This window comes from Mus pahari, chromosome 5, assembly GCF_900095145.1.
Source record: "Mus pahari chromosome 5, PAHARI_EIJ_v1.1, whole genome shotgun sequence".
In the NCBI taxonomy this organism is placed as follows: Eukaryota; Metazoa; Chordata; class Mammalia; order Rodentia; family Muridae; genus Mus; species Mus pahari.
This window is the reverse complement of record NC_034594.1, coordinates 101,820,439-101,837,115: the sequence shown is the minus strand read 5'-3', so window position 1 is coordinate 101,837,115 and position 16,677 is coordinate 101,820,439. Positions and strand designations below refer to the sequence as shown.

At 43.8% G+C, this 16,677-nt stretch overlaps 1 protein-coding gene and 1 non-coding gene across 7 annotated transcripts in view; both read right to left on the bottom strand.

Annotated features, from left to right (window-relative positions):
• Mgat5 (alpha-1,6-mannosylglycoprotein 6-beta-N-acetylglucosaminyltransferase) overlaps positions 1–16,677 on the bottom strand; it is a 277,034-nt gene that overhangs the window by 143,190 nt on the left and 117,167 nt on the right. The window lies entirely within an intron of this gene.
• LOC115064118 lies at positions 11,153–11,282 on the bottom strand. Its single transcript, XR_003843976.1, has one exon.

The following is a 16,677-nucleotide window of genomic DNA, read 5'->3' as shown; positions in this document are numbered from 1 at the left end:
GAAAATGAAAGGACTAGGCTGGAAACATGGGCAAAGTAATTGCCTTGCATGCAGGAGGCCCTGGGTTCAATCCCCAGTACTATATAAAACCAGGAATGGTGGTCCTATGCTTGTGATCTAAGCATGGAGGGCAGGCTAGGCTTCGGCTACATCATGAGATGTTGCTTGTGACCACGGAGGGAATCGGTTTAGTATTATCGCATCTCACACAGTGGCTAAGTGGTATCTCTCCTAAGTGCTGACCACTGTTGGCTGAACGGGAGTGTGAGGGGCTAAGTAAGGGTGCTGTCATGGAACGGGGTATCCAGGGCTTAGCATAAAAGTTCTATCACAGAAAACCAGAAGGGAACTCTAAAGCACACTGTAAGGAAGAGCAACATCTCACATGTGGTTTGGGTAAGTATGAAGATGTATGCGGAAAGAAATAACCCAAGAGCTAAAAGTCTTTGCAGATGAGGAAAGTTAAGTGAGGAGTCGGAAGGGTTGGCTAAGTACCATGGACGAGACTGGGATTCTGTGATCAGCCTTGTACATTTGACTTTGGAAATTATATACATATAATAATTTGATAAAAGTAAACAGTAAATTGCAAAATTGCAAATACTCCATGACCCAGTCATTTAGAACCTTGAAAATTCTCCCAGGAGAATGAGCAGAGATGCACACTTTCTGGGCACTAAAATGACCTTTTAAAGGAGAAAAGGGGGAAAAAAATAAAGAGACCTCGCTAACTAAAAAAAAGCCAAGTACTTAGTTTTAAATAAAGCTTTTGATGAATAATAAAAACAGAAGCAACAACTTCATGAATACCATGTTTTAAAACTAGGGAGAACACAATTATATGCATCCTGTATGTGCCCACAGCAAAATCCTGGAGGGAGTGACTGTGCAAATGCTGTGGGAGCCAGGTGACAGGGTCATAGGTCGTTTTATTTTTTTATTCTTTTCTATATTTGCTAAATTTCTACAGCAGATCTATTACTCTTTCAGATATCATTTACATGTTTTAATTTGTAAAACAAAAGAACCAAAATAAAAAATATTTCTTAATTCTTCTCTAAAGAAAATGGCCTACTTGTTGAATTCTTCTCTTCTCTATTGTCTATTTACACACACACACACACACACACACACACACACACACACACACACAGACACGTACATGCACACACACACAGAGGCACACTCGGCTTTATGAAGATTCCCCTTGTAATGACTTTGGGAGATACAAGTGGTATCAAATCTCATATTTAATGCTTCATCACCATGTATGCTAGGCAAGCCCTCTACCACCAAGCTATATCCTCACCTGCAAAAAAATTTTTTTTTCATTTTTTTTGATGGTCCAAAAGCAACAGCCATGCATCAGAAACCATATTTGAAAATGTTTTGAATTTGTATCTTTCCCCATGCTAAGGATGCATGGACTGGTTCTGTTTGTGATGCTGGGGAATGGAGAAAGGCCACAGCTCCCAGTCACATGATCAGCATTTGCAAACAACCAATAACGTGCAGATGAATGCTGTGTTTCTATGGCGGGATGTTCACAGGCTGCGTTCCCCACACATCTTCAGCTTTCTGATACCTAGGACTTGTGATAGGTTTATGAAGATGCAATCCTACTTGAAAGTTCAAGGGCATCTATGTTGCCTAATAGGAAAACCAAAGGGTATTTGTTCACTGGTAAAATAATGCAAACTATCGAAGCTTATAAAAGCCAGCATCCTGTACATTTGAGGAGGTGTTGTTTTGGAGGAAGGACCTCAGTTATGTCAGGATGGCTTAAAACTCACTATACAGACAAGGATGACCTTGAGCTTCTGGTTCTTCTCCCTCCATCTCCTGAGTGCTGGGATCACAAGTGTGCACCACCATGGCCAGTTTATACAGTGTTGGAGATGGAACCTAGCAGGTTGGTGCACGAAAGGCAAGTATCCTACCTACTAAACTGCATACCCAGCCCCAACATCTGACACTTAAGATTATATCCAAGCCATCAAAGTGTTCAGATTCTTGTTCAACCTTCTGTTCCTCAACCTTAAGATCTGTTTATCATCAGATGTCCCCCAGGTGACCTTAAATATCAGTATCAATGTGATATTTAAGAAAGTATAACTGCCTTAACATCTGTGGACATCACAAAACCCAGGATATCCTAAATGAGCCCGGAGTCCTAGTCTATGCTTCCTCTACACTGGGCAGATTATGCATCCTTTCCCACCTTGTCTGCAAAAAACAGGACAAACGTTCTACACATCTGCTTGGAGGAATTAGTAAAGTATTGTAAGATAATTTGTGCTTAATATTAAGCTTGATATTAAACTCTCCAAAATAAAATTATTCATTTAAATCAATTTATTACACCCCACAAATGTAGTGGGTCGTACACTTGGTATCAGAAACAACACATGCATCTGAAGTAGTACTGTCCATTTAAACCAGGGGGCGGCTAGCTTCTTTTTCTGGGAAGAGCCAGAGAATAAACATTTCGGCATGGTGAACAATACAGTTCCCTTTGTAACTATTCAACTCTGGTTCTGCAGCACAAATGCAGCCACAGGCAATAAACCCTCAAATAGGCATAGCTATACATTCAATTAAAACTTCACACCCCATCACTGTTCAGATAAGGCTAGAAGTATACACCAAAGACCTTGGAAAGTCGTGCTTCCTTGATTTGAGGGAAATGTTCGAATGTTTCAATCTCATTGGCTTCTAAAATGTCATGAAAGTCTAGTTATACAAGAAGAAACAAAGATCAAGTAACTTTTCCAGAAATCCCAATGTAGGCCAGGGCAGCCATGTGTGCAAATCTCCGGCCCCCTGGGTCATGGGTCTGCTAGTAGCTGGGCAGATGGCGGAGCAGAGACCAGTGTTTTCTAAAAGGACTTGGCCCGAGTCTTCCTGCTGGCTATTTCGGATCCCACTCTGAGACTTGTACTCATATTGCTGCACACGCTGCACCCTCATTCTTCAGAGCCACCTAGTGAACACAGCCATATCCCTACGATACCAACATTGCTCATACAGGTGCCCTGCTTCAGCCAACAAAATAGAAATGGGAGATGATACAGTTTAGAAAAATGATGTCTCTATTAGACATGGTTTTTATTGTTACAAAATACCTGACAAAAGAAAACTGAGCAAGGAAGGGTTGGCTTTGGCTCAGGGATGGAGCAAGCAGAGCCTGGTGGCATGAAAATCACGGCAACAAGAGCATGAGGCAGCTGGTCCCCTTTCTCCCAGTCAGGAAGCAGAGAGATGAACATTGGTGCTTGGCTTGCTTTACCTTATTATTCAGTCCTAGACTCCAGCTATGAAGTGGCGCCATCCACACTCAGACCTTCATACCTCAGCTACATCTTTCTGGAAACATCCTTAGGCACATGTCCAGAGGTAGGTGTCCAAGATACTGCTAAAGCCGGTCATTCTGACAGTGAAAATTAGCATCCGTATCCATTTCCATTTTCAGGTTGGCTAATAAGCTACTTTCCACAGTAGATGTCATACCTGTGCTTCTTAAATACACCCTACCAGAATGTGGCCTGGAGCTTTGAGAAGGCCAGTTCCCTCTGGAACCTTCTCTAGATAGTCCTTGGGTTCCCTCCTCCCTTTCAGAGGTGTTGGCCCAATGTCTCTTCTTGAGGGTCTTCTCTAACATCAAACTAACAGCACCACCCTCTTCTGTCACTGCTGGACCAACTGCACATTTATGTATCTAGACAGTGGGTTTACTCATCTCCCTCTCTCCAGCCTGGGGAAGGAAGGGCCTGGCAGGACCAGGCCCTTATAGAGCATCCGGCAGATGATCCCACTCAGTCAGTCCCTGGGTTGGAGGAGACCGACTATTTTCTATTACATCTTGTGGCTCAGCTGTAATTCCTAACATTTGAACAGTCCAATTGCATCCCTCTTCCTGACAGGGAAAACAGGTTTTTGTCTGAGCTTCCACTTGAAAACACAACCCAGTAATTCACTTACACACATAAGCGGGAACTTGGCTTTCTCTGGACACTTGGAGCCTGTGGGCATGAAAATCACAGCTCAGTGAATTCCCAGGTGTCCTGGGTGACAGCTCAGGAGCCCCAGCACAGCTTGGACCTGGCACACGCAGGCCGTGGGCATTCTTAGCCAACTCAGCTGCTGCTAATGGCCCTGTGCCCTAAAGAAACAACTGTCCTCCTGGCACGGCAGAGCTGCGAGCCAAAGGCCACCTTCTTAATCCTCACAGCATTCCTTGGTAGGACAGGGAAGGCAGTTAATCTCTGTCACCATGTCATTCGGTTCTGACAGAAATGTAAGAAGAAAATCGACCTTGCCCCTATCTTCTGGAACACACATCTGTCTCCCAGAGCTAGGTTTCAGAAAGTCACTGAAGAGAAATGACGACAACTTTAGCCAAGTGCCTCACTTCGGTGACAGATAAGATCGGACCCAGCACATACTAATCTTTTCTCTGCCCCAGCCTAACTGTACCCTGAAATGAAGTTTTAAATATTTACTTTGTTCTCTGAAAATCTTGCTATAACCTGTAATGCTTGCCTTAACCATTGTTAATGAAAGAGCAATTACCCAGAAGGTTCTATTAGCATAGAGTTTAGACAGGTTAATGACTGTCTTCCCTTGAGAACAAAATACTCCCCAGTAGGCAGACCCCTCCTTACATGCAATGAGAAGACACAGGGAAGGGTCAAGCACTGTCTTGGGTCTGTCTGAGTTTGATGTGACAGCAGGTGTAGGAGCTGGATATTCTTTTATGCATGGATGAAGAAAGAGTCCTATTCCACCTCTAGGTGGCTGCAGAATTTGAAGGCCATTCCTAAGGCTAAAAGTCACACAGAGCCAAAGGGTTCTTCAGGCAAAGGAAAAAGCATCTAAGGACTGAGAATTCAGAAACACAGGACAAGGGGCTGGGGAAATGGCTCTGTTGGTTAAACACACACACACACACCAAATTAAGAAATATAGGACAAGGGGCTGGGGAAATGGATCAGTTGGTAACACACACACACACACACACACACACACACACACACACACACACCCTCCACAAAGTAGCTGAGGTTACAGATTAGTGGTAGAGCACTTGCCTAATATGTATGAGGCCCAGAGTTACACTGCCAGCACTATAAAACAAGCAGCTAGCATCTGATCCTCCCGGGGCTAACCCGACTGTTGAAGTCCGGGGCGTGCAAAGCCAAGAGCACCGCCTAACAGAAAACCTCTCAAACCCCACCTGTCACATCTCTCATTCCCACGAAAACAGCTTTACTCCAGAGTTGCTTCCCTATTTTTAAGTCTCGGGGTCCAGAATGAGTCTGTGGAAAGAGGCGTCAAATACAAACAGGTGAAGAAGAAAACAGCAAAAGACAAGGGAGCACGTGGGAGAAAGCAGATGTTTCGGTGACTGAACCGTCTGCGGAACCGACACCATATGTGAGCCCAAGTCATCGCTGTCTGCACGAACCTCATTAAGACAAATTAGAGCAAGCGATGGCTGTCATCTTCTGATCAAAACAAACAAGCCTAATCTCATCCGCCCAAATCCTGTCTCTGATGTGAAGTGTAACCCTATGCAGAAGCTTCAGGCCCCATAGCAGGGAGAGCACCTCTAGTGCTGCGGATACATCACAGCTGCTAGAGTGCTTGTCTGGCCTGTGAGAGCTGGGGATAGATGTTTACCGCTGCACAAAAAGGTGTGGAGGTGCACACTTGTAACTCAGCACTCCAGAGGCGGAGGCCAGAGGATCAGGAGTTTAAGGTAATCCTTAACTACCTGTTATTTTTTGTTGTTGTTGTTGTTTTAACCTGTTTAAATAAATAAGCAAATACATAAATGTTAATACCTCTAAATCATATGAGTGGACAGAATTTCGCAAAAAATCTTACACTGTATTTATAACAAGCCACCAACTGACAGCAGAATGGATGACCTTAGAGTGATATCTCAGTCTTCAAAACGGGAGAGGTCTTTCCCCTTCTGACAACACAGCAGTCAGATTTCCAGGGGCTTTTAGGAAGTCCCAGACCAGGCAAATGACAGATGGGATATTCCAGAAGTTAAGGAAGGTAGGGCCACCCAAGCTGTCCTGTGTACAGCGACTGGCCTGCTATGTGCAGTGTGGGTCAGTGGAGGGCACTCGGTTGGACAAACACTTGCTGGGTCTCTCTGCTCACACTGAATTGCAGCCACACACTGTGATTCCTACACTGTTTGATTTACCTGCTGCTTCCATGGTCAGTCTCTACACTGTCTGGATTTAGGGTCACCCAGGAGACACACATTTAGGCATGTCTGTGAGGGCACCTCCAGAGCACGGAAACTCACCCTGAAGATGGGCAGTGCCATTCCACTGGTAGGAGTCCTGGACTCAATAAAAATGGAGAAAGTGAACCAAGCGCCACACCCATCTTCCTGTTTCCTGCCTCCAGGATGCGATGTGAGCAGTCAAGTCAAGCTCTTGTTGCCATGACTGTCCTGCCATGATGGACTGCACTCTTGAACTGTGAGCCAAAACAAAGTCTTCCTCTCCATAATGTTTTTGGCCAGACATTTAGTGAGAGCAATAGGAAAGTAATTACTATGAGTCCAGTTTCCTACATCATCCTGCCAAATGGGCACTACTATCCCATGTCGCAGAAGAGGAAACTCAGGTGAAACGTTAACTAACCTGCTCACTCTGTCAAGGCATGAACGGCAGAGCCTGGTGTTGAACCTGGGCCTTCTGGGTCTGAAGATAAACTTTTCACAGTCTTTCCTTTCCCACAGCACTAGAAGCAAAGAGTCAACTGCCTTTAAACGAATATGCCCAAACTAATGGCTTGGGGTAAAGTATTTTACATTCTTCCAGTTCCTCAGGGATCACAAACCTTCACTGGGTTGTCTCCTCAGGAAGTAAGTCACCAGGGCATTCATGAAGTTATACCTTTGGGAATCAAGATGGTATCTCACTTCCTCCCATGGCTCATCATGGCCCCACAGTTCTAGCCTCAGAGTGATGCAGCTCTCAAATCTCTTCCCTCAGACCTCATTCTTTTCTCTAATTTCAGATGCTTGCCTCCTACTTACATCATCAGCAGTCTCAACCGGAAGTTCTTTATTAACATGTATTCATTGTAATTAATGGGCTTCAAGACATTTACATACATATGCATACACACATATAGACACACACACACACATAGACACACACACACACACACACACACACATATATATATATATATATATATTTTTTTTTTCCCCCCACAGTCCCTTCATTACCCTCTCCTTTCCCCCGATCCTATTGATTCTTTTCTTCTTAACTAACTCCCCCTTCTATTTTCATTGTTTTTGTTAATGTATCTATTGAGTTTAATCCAGATTGCTCACAGGAGTATGAATAGGGTGAATTATAGGGGCACACACACCTTACCAGTGGCTGTGCCACACAATGGTTGCCCTTCCTCAGCAACCATTAACTGCCTATAGCTACTCAGAGAGAGACAGGACCTCATGAGCCCCAACTCCACTGTTCTTTAAAGACTTGTTTTAATTTATACAAGTGTGTGTGTGTGTGTGTGTGAGAGAGAGAGAGAGAGAGAGAGAGAGAGAGAGAGAGAGAGAGAGAGAGAGAGAGAGAGAGATGTGTGATGTGCACTTGCATTCTTTTGGCTGCCTGTACAGGTCAGAAAAAGATGGCCAATCCCCTGGCGCTGTAGTTACAGGTGGTTGTGAGTTGCTTAACTAGGATGGGAGGAACTGAACTCTAGTCCTCTTGAAGCTCAGCAGGCTCATAAGCACTGAGGTAACTCTTCAGTCCCCACGACCTCATTTCGAGACAGAATCTCATACAAGCAAGCTGTTCAGATTAGTTTTTTTTTTTTTTTTGTCAAATGACACAAGCTAAGATCATCTGGAAAGAAAGAGGAAAACCTCCCGAGATTAAGAAATTAAGAAATGGTCCTGAGGATCCTTCCAGTTTCTGTCTGCTCCCGGAGCTAATCCTGTGCCACAGTGCTCCATACCCAAATACCACTGGGAGAGAGCTGGTCTCCCAGGAGTGTGGACACACCTGTGAGCACAGATACGACCACCACTTCCGTTCAGAGAGACCCGCACAGAACCCTCAGGACACAGGAACCAGGAAACAGCCAAGGACAGGATCCTTCTAGTTTTCTACTGCACCCCAGAGCTCCCCTTGTGCCACAGCTCTCCATACCTAAGTTGCTCCTGGAGAGAATGGGTCTCTCAGGAGTACTGACACACAGGCTTGTAGGAGGGACAAGCCACAGTCAGAGACAGCAAGGACAGCTAATACCAGAGATAACCAGATGGTGAGAGGCAAAGGCAAGGACACAAGCAACAGAAACCAAGGCTACTTGGCATCATCAGAACCCAGTTCTCCCACCACAGCAAGCCCTGGATACTCCAACACACCAGAAAAGCAAAACTCTGATTTAAAATCACATCTCATGATGATGATAGAGGACTTTAAATAGGACATAAATAACTCCCTTAAAGAAATACATGAAAACACAGGTAAACAGGTAGAAGCCCTGATAATACAAGAGATAGAAGAGAGAACCTCAGGTGCAGAAGATACCAAGAAAACATTGACACAACTGTCAAAGAAAATGCAAAATGCAAAAAGCTTCTAACTTAAAACATACAGGAAATCCAGGACACAATGAGAAGACCAAACCTAAGGATAATAGGTATAAAAGAGAGCAAGGATTCCTAACTCAAAGGGCCAGTAAATATCTTCAGCAAAATGTTAGAAGAAAACTTCCCTAACCTAAAGAAAGAGATGCTCATGAACATATAAGAAGCTTACAGAACTCCAAATAGATTGGACCAGAAAAGAAATTTCTCCTGTCACACAATAGTCAAAACACCAATTGTACAAAACAAAGAAAAAATATTAAAAGCAGTAAGGGAAAAAGGTCAAGTAACATAAAGGTGGATCTATCAGAATTTCTAGTTCTCACCAGAAACTATGAAAGGCAGAAGATCCTGGGCAGATGTTATACAGACCCTAAGAGAAAACAAATGCCAACCCAGGCTACTATACCCAGCAAAACTCTGAATTACCATAGATGGAGAAAATAAGATATTCCATGGCAAAACCAAATTTATACATGTCTTTCCACAAATCCAGCCCTACGAAGGATAATAGATGAAAAACGCCAACACAAGGAGGGAAACTACAGCCTAGAAAAAGCAAGAAAGTAATCTTTCAACAAACCTAAAAGAAGATAGCCACACATATATAAAAATAACAGGAAGCAACAATCACTATTCCTTAATATCCCTTAACATCAATGGATTCAATTCCCCAATAAAAAGACACAGACTAACAAACTAGATATGTAAACAGGACCCAGCATTTTACTGCATACAGGAAACCCACCACAGTGACAAGGACAGACCCCACCTCAGAGTAAAGGGCTGGAAAACAATTTTCCAATTAGATGGTCCCAATAAACAAGCTTGACTAGACATTCCAATATCAAATAAAAGGAACTTTCAACCAAAAGTTATCAAAAAAGATAAGGAAGGACACTTCATACTGATCAAAGAAAAAAATCTACCAAGAGAAACTCTCAATTCAGAACACCTAAGCTCCAAATGCAAGGGCACCCACATTCATAAGCACACATTGCACCTCCCACAATAATAGCGGGAGACTTCACCACCCTACTCTGTCAGGAGTCATAATGGGAAAAGCTAATAACTAAAAGGTGATCTTCCTGAGATGGCCTGCTTCAGATTATTATATAATCTGCAACAGGTTCACTGTTATTAAGCAAGGCTGTAAGGGATTCTTTTAGGAAATATTTCTGCTATTAATATGCATTTCCTGTTACTATTAAACATATATAACAATCACTAAGTAATAGCCTACCCCTTTGGAGCAGATCTCTGCAGATCCATAAGATGTACTATCTAGTAGTGATGCTGTACAGACAAATTACGTCTTAATGATGATCCTATAAGAATTTCTAAAATTATATCAGTGATTATTAAGCTTTTATATAGTGGGACTGCTATTAGGTCCTTTTATGATAGTCAAAACTACAATGAGAATTCTGCCAGTCTCCCAAGTGTCACAAGTTAATTGCTCTAGATAGTAACCAGAGTTCTCCTACTCAGAGCACATTCCAAGATGTTGCAAAACAATTAACCAAAGGTCATAAAAAGGGAACTAACAATTTATTATAGGTGTTAGGACAGAAGATAAAATATTGACTGGGTTTATCTACACAAAACTTCACTAATAACTTAGTTATGGTTTTCAACTTACAATGAACTTGTGGAGCTGAGACAGGTAATGGATGTTTAGCCAGATACTTACTCCTAATGGTTATTCATGTAAACATTCTGTTGTAAACTTCTATTTCAATTTAAAACAAAATATCTCTAGCCAAAACTTCAGTTAAAATTAGACAAAGCATCTTGTTGACTGTGGAATTCTTAAGATTCATCATGCCATACTTCACATGGCAAGAATGAAGATTTATTACAATTAGTTATTGATAAAATTAACTCATAAAAGAATAGTTGTCTTTCACCTGCTCAAACAATTAGCAAAAAAATTCATCCTTAACTGATCTGTGAACCCTGAATAATCCATATGAATAACTTAATAGTACTAATATTTTGGTGATAAGATTCCTATATTGCAGAATGTGTAGCTCTGACAAGATTCGTCTGTGGAGATGCTGAAAAGACTTGCTGTTCCAGGCACCCTTCCTCCCGATTCTGTTTCCAGAGGCTTGCTTCCAGAATGGCTTCAGGAATAGCTTCTGATTCCTGAGGGACCCAGTTCGCCCAGCTTTTCAGAGGTTACCAGTCACAACTTCAGTTAAGCCCTGAGACTTCTTAGCATACAGAGTGGATAATAGAGGTTAAAGCTAGCTTTCTTAAGTCTAACCAGTTTTGTTTATTTTACTACTCCACCCATCCCTTTAAAAAATTGTTGCCCCAACTCAGCAGAAAGAATTTGTGCAGAGTCCTCTTCCTGATTCCTTTGGGGAAAAGGAAGGAAGGAAGGAAGGAAGGAAGGAAGGAAGGAAGGAAGGAAGGAAGGAAGGAAGGAAGGCTCCCAACAGATTGGCCTGTAGGCAAGTCTATGGCAGCATTTTTTTTCTTTCTTTTTTTTTGGGGGGGGGATGTTGGGTAGTACAGTGAGCCCTGTAGTTTTCTTCAATACGGGCTGCTCTCTCCACCCCTTTTTGTCTAGGAGAAGCGTATCAGCAAAGTCTTGCTTCATCAGACTCAGCCTTCTTGATCCTCCAGGGCAGCATTTTCTCGATCTATGATTGAGGAGGGCTCAGCCCACTGTGGGGGGCGCCACCCCTAGGCATATAGTCCTGGGCTGTACTTAAACAAAACAAGATAAGAGAGTTATTGAAGTCAAGCCAGTAAGTAGTGTTCACTTGTGGTCTCTGTTTCATATCCGGCCTGATCTTTCTTCCATGATGTACTACAAGCTATAAGCTGAAATAAACCCTTTCCTCCCCAAAGTTGGCTTGGGTCAGCATTTTATCACATCAATAGAAAGCAAACAAATGTACAGGAGCTATCCTGGAACTCTCACTCTATAACAGAGGATGACTTCAAACCCCTGACTCTCTTGCTTCTACCTTCTGAGTATAAGGAACCCTAACAGGCTTGCGGCACCACACAAGGCTTACCAAGTACAGAGGACAGAACCGCAGGCTTCTACAGTGAAAGGCAAACTCTCCACTACCTGAGCTGCCTCCCCAGCCTAGTTTTTCCCACCTGAGTTTGGAATGGACCCCCTGCCACCTGTGTATTCACTACTGCTTGAAAATCAGAGCTCATCTCTTCACCCTGAAGCCTGAAGCCTTCCTCTTCAGCCACTACTGGCAGAACAAAGCAGAAACTTTAGAGTTCCATTCAGATGCTCCTCATAGGCAACTCCAACCTATCTTTCTGGTTTGTCTTCTTCTCCAGGTGCCCTAAGTATGCTGGCGAGGGTACCTCATGCTGTAAAGTCGATCTTTGGGGGCATAATTTGTTTTCCCTGAGTCATTAAATGTACCCTCTCATATCTTGATAATTATATACTCTGCTTCAAATTAATAAAACGGGTTTTCTTCTATCCAACATTCTGCAATTTAAATCCATTGTTTCACAGTATTTTGTGCCATCGTTATTCCGAATCAGTGGCTCTTTTATGAAAAGAAATAATTACCTTTCATATAAGCAGAAAGCACAATGTTCACTGCCAAAACTGCACTGGTTGTGGGCCAGGGAAGGCGTTAAGGTCAGGATTCCAAAATAAGCACTGGAAGTTTAGAATGTAATCTGTTTTGCTGGAGGTCTCAAAGGCCAGTTGTGAAGCTAAACAGGGAAAGGGGTGAGGGAGGCATCTCAAACAAGCTGGTTTGCAGGAAGAAGTCAGTTATGTCTTTTTGGTGTAAGCAACGATGGCACCAGGCACCTACCTATACTGTTAGCTATCACTAGTGCTGGGTTTAAAAAAATCTTATTTTTGAATTATGCATACGTGGAGAGTAAGGGTGTGCAAATGAGTACAGGTACTTGCAGAGGCCAGAAGAGGATGCTGGATCCTCTGGACCTATAGGCAACTGACTGTGAGCCACCCAATGTGGGTGTCAGGGCTCTGAACCACTGAGTCATCTCTCCAGCCCCTATTGATGACGGTGGTAGTGGTGATGATGTGAGGGAGAGAATGTATGTGTGTGTGTAAAACATTGTATGTGTGCATACCTGTATGGCATGTTCAAGTCTGTGGAGTTGGTTCTCTCTTATCACTTTGATTTGGGCTTCAGGGACTGAATGTTGGTCACCAGGTCACGTGGTCACAACTGAGCCATCTTGTCAGTCCTGAACTGGACATCTGTCTTCCCTGCCCATCGCTGGGACTTATATCTACCATCAGATTGCAGTGAAACCTTGGGAGACTGGGGTTGCTTGGCACAGCATGGCTGACATTTGAGGCTGGAGAATCCTGTTGTGTGGGCTGCTCTGGATAGCAGAGCCTGTTAGGCAGTGTCTCTATCTCTTTCCCTAAGATATAAATAGGACCTCCCAGCTGTGACAACCACAGCCGACTCTAGCTAGAGCCAAGTGTTCCCTGGGGGTGTGATGCTGCCCAGAGCTGAGAGTCACTGCTGCAGACACATGGCCCCGAGGGTCAGTGCTACTTGCTTCACTTGAACTGCAACCCTTGTTTTAATGACAAAAATCAAAACACTTGACCAACACAAAGTGAGAATCTCTCCAATAATGGCATCTGATTCCTGTGGCACTCACTGACAAAGATGCTAACAAGTATTCAGGCCTTTTTTGTTTTGTTTTGTTTTTTCCTCTCATATGTATGTGGACCTCAAAGAAAGACTTCACCTGGAAGTTTATTTATTTTAGGTGCTATCTATTGAGGTGGTGGTGGTGGCAGTGGCGGATGTATGTGGCCATGAACATGTGTGTGGTATATGTGTGTGGATGTGTATGGCCAGGAACACATATGTGTCATATGTGTGTAGCCATGTACACATATGTGGCATATGTGTGAGGATGTGTATGGCCATGAACATGTGTGGTATATATGTGTGGTTCAGGACAGTCGTGTCCTATCACTATCCAGCTTATTCCTTTGAGACAGGGTCTCTCAGTGAACCTGGAGGAGCTAGGCTAGTAGGCAGCAAGTCCCTGCTATCATCCTGTAGCTACCATCATAGTACTGAAGTGACAGGCATGGGCACACCATGGCCAGCTTGCTACATGAGCACTGGAGATTTGAACTTGAGTCCTTGTGTTTGTGCACAATCATTCTTAGCCCCTGAGCCATCTCCCTAGCTCATCTTGCTTTTTTAGACTGACCTGGAGCTGGCCAAGTAGAATAGGCTGGCTAACTAGAGAGCCCTGGGTATCTATCTCCCTTCCAGTCTCATTTCTCATTCCCCAGAAATGAAATCACAAGTGCGCACAACCATGCCTGGTTTGTTCCTTCTCTCTCTCTTCTCTCTTCTTCTTCTTCTTCTTCTTCTTCTTCTTCTTCTTCTTCTTCTTCTTCTTCTTCTTCTTCTTCTTCTTCTCTCTCTCTCTCTCTCTCTCTCTCTCTCTCTCTCTCTCTCTCTCTCTCTCTCTCTCTCTCTCTCTCTCTCTCTCTCTCTCTCTCCCTCTCTCTCCCTCCCTCTCTCCCTCCCTCCCTCCTCCCTCCTTTCCTTCCTCCCACCTTCCTTGTTTCTTCTCATTCATTCTTTTCCTTAACATAAGTTCTGGGGATCAAATTCAAGGCTTCATGCAGCACTTTGTCAATTGAGCTATCCTCCAGCAGAGTGTGTTTTAGTTCTTTATGATTAAAATCATAACATCCTTGTAAAGTAAAAACCACATCAACATCATGCACCTTCTGCACTGATGGCATACTGACCTGTCTTCAAGCCCCCACTGCTGCCTTGCAAAGGACAGAACAGAGAGCCACAGTGAGCCATGTTCCTGCTGTGCTCCAATTAAAAAGAAAACACCCTGTAATCCTACCTGGCCGGGCCAGACACAGCATGGAGCGGGGAGGACTCCCGCTGGCTAATCCCTGACCCTGAGAAAGTGACCTGGTGAGCTACCGCCTGGCCAGGGAGCTGGGACACTCCCGGTGCTGCTTTAACAGGGGCACTGCCCTGGGCTCACAAACAAGAAGGGAGCACAGGTGTAACTTAATTTCAAGGTCCATTAGCAGCACAGAGCGGGGAATTACACTGCTAAAGGCAAGCCCAGAACTCAGTGGGGACCTTTTCCAATTTTCAAATGGTAAGAGCAATAATTATGGTGATTGTTTTTGAGAACAACATCTATGTTCAAACGCACTGCTCTTCCCAAGGACTGGAAACCCCAGTGTTTGCAGCAAATGTAATTTGAGAACTAGAGGGCTGTCTAAGAATCAAGCTGGATTAAATACCGAAAAAGCCAGTGAGCTGCGCCTGAACAATGGATTTGGTGACTATATTTCCCAACTGTCCCTGCAGCTGTAGTGAATATAATACAACATGCATGCTACTGTTACATATTCTGCTTGTATGAGACAGTGAGACAGTCAGTCAACAGCAGCCTCACACTCGGCTTCTGCATGGGAGCAAATGGTTGTTGTTAATGTAAGCATTGCGATTAAAATTCACCGCCAACTTGATGGGCTCTAGAACCATCTGGAAGACAAGCTCCTGGGCATACCTATGAGGAAGTTTCTACACTGAGTTAAGTGAAGTGGGAACAGCCAGGCTAAACATGGGCAGCACCATTCAAGGGCTAGGATTCTGGACTGAGTTAACGCCGGAGAGTGGCATCTACTGCAGGCTGAGAAAGGGAAAGGAGATGTCAAGTTCTGCCTCCAAGCAACCCACCATCAGCTGGAATGGAGAACACACACAGTGAGGAGTTCTTCTTGTAGAACCCAGGCCCTGTGAGCAGAGCCACTGAGGTCATTCAGTGGGTCAGGCTTGGACCATAGCTGCATAGTGAGAGTGAAGAGCTCCCATCCCCAGCAGGAGGCACGCACATAGTCATGTATCTACACTTACTGCCCACCCCCAGCCTGTCCCGGAAAGACCTACCCAGCCAATGCTCCATCACTTACATCACTTCCAAAGCTAGAGAGAGTCAAAATACATACAAAAAGTGAAACATCCAACTAAGTATGATGGAGCAGGCACGTGTATGAAGATGACCGGGTGAAACCCATCACCTGGTATATGACCCTAAAAATTAAAAAAAACAAAACTAGAGAAAGAAATTTTTCCTTTTCTTTGGGTTTTTTTTTTTTTTTTGAGGCATGGTATGTATGCATGTATGAATGTATATTTGTGTGTGCATATGCACGTGTTTGTGTGTATATATACATGTGTGTGTGACCATGTGTATGTGTGTGGTTTACACGTGGGTGTGTCTCTGTGTGTGTGTGTGTGTTTGTATATGTACATGTGTATGTATATGTGGTGTACACATGTGTGTACCTGTGTGTGAAGACAACCTTGCTTGGCTATTGCCTCTCAGTTCCTTGCACCTTTCTGTTTTCAAGACAAGATGTCTCACTGGCCTGGAACTTGTCAGACAAGGCTGGATGTCTAGCAAGCCCCAAGGACCTGCATGCTTCCACCTCCTCAGCACACAAAGCATCACCCCTGGGCTTTTGTAGGGTGGGTTTTGGGGATCATATTCAGGGCTTTAGATGTGCAAGGCAAGCCCTTTTCTAATGGACCCATTTTTCCCACCCCCAATATATGTCTTTCTAAGAACCGAAGCATCATTTGTTTCTAGTGGGAGGACCCTGAACTGGCTGGGGCAATGCTGGACCATCCAGCAATGTTCCCCTGGTCACAGGAACACAGAACCATGACAAGGGGTATCCAAGTTCTTGCAGAGGTAAGTCTGGGTAAATTACCTTATTCTGTGATTGAGAGGAAGGGCAGGACTTTTGTGATCTGTCCTTTCATTTCCTTCCTCTCCAACAAAATAAACAGGGTTTGCAAATGTGAATTTTTTTATTTTAACCAAGTTCATTTTCTACCTAAATTTCCCTAATGACACATTAACTCTGACAGAACAACAACAACAAAACCCAAGGGTGATAAATTGGGGGGAAAGTCACAGAGAATACAACTAAACAGACCAAGGAAGGGATTACACCACACACACACACACACACACACACA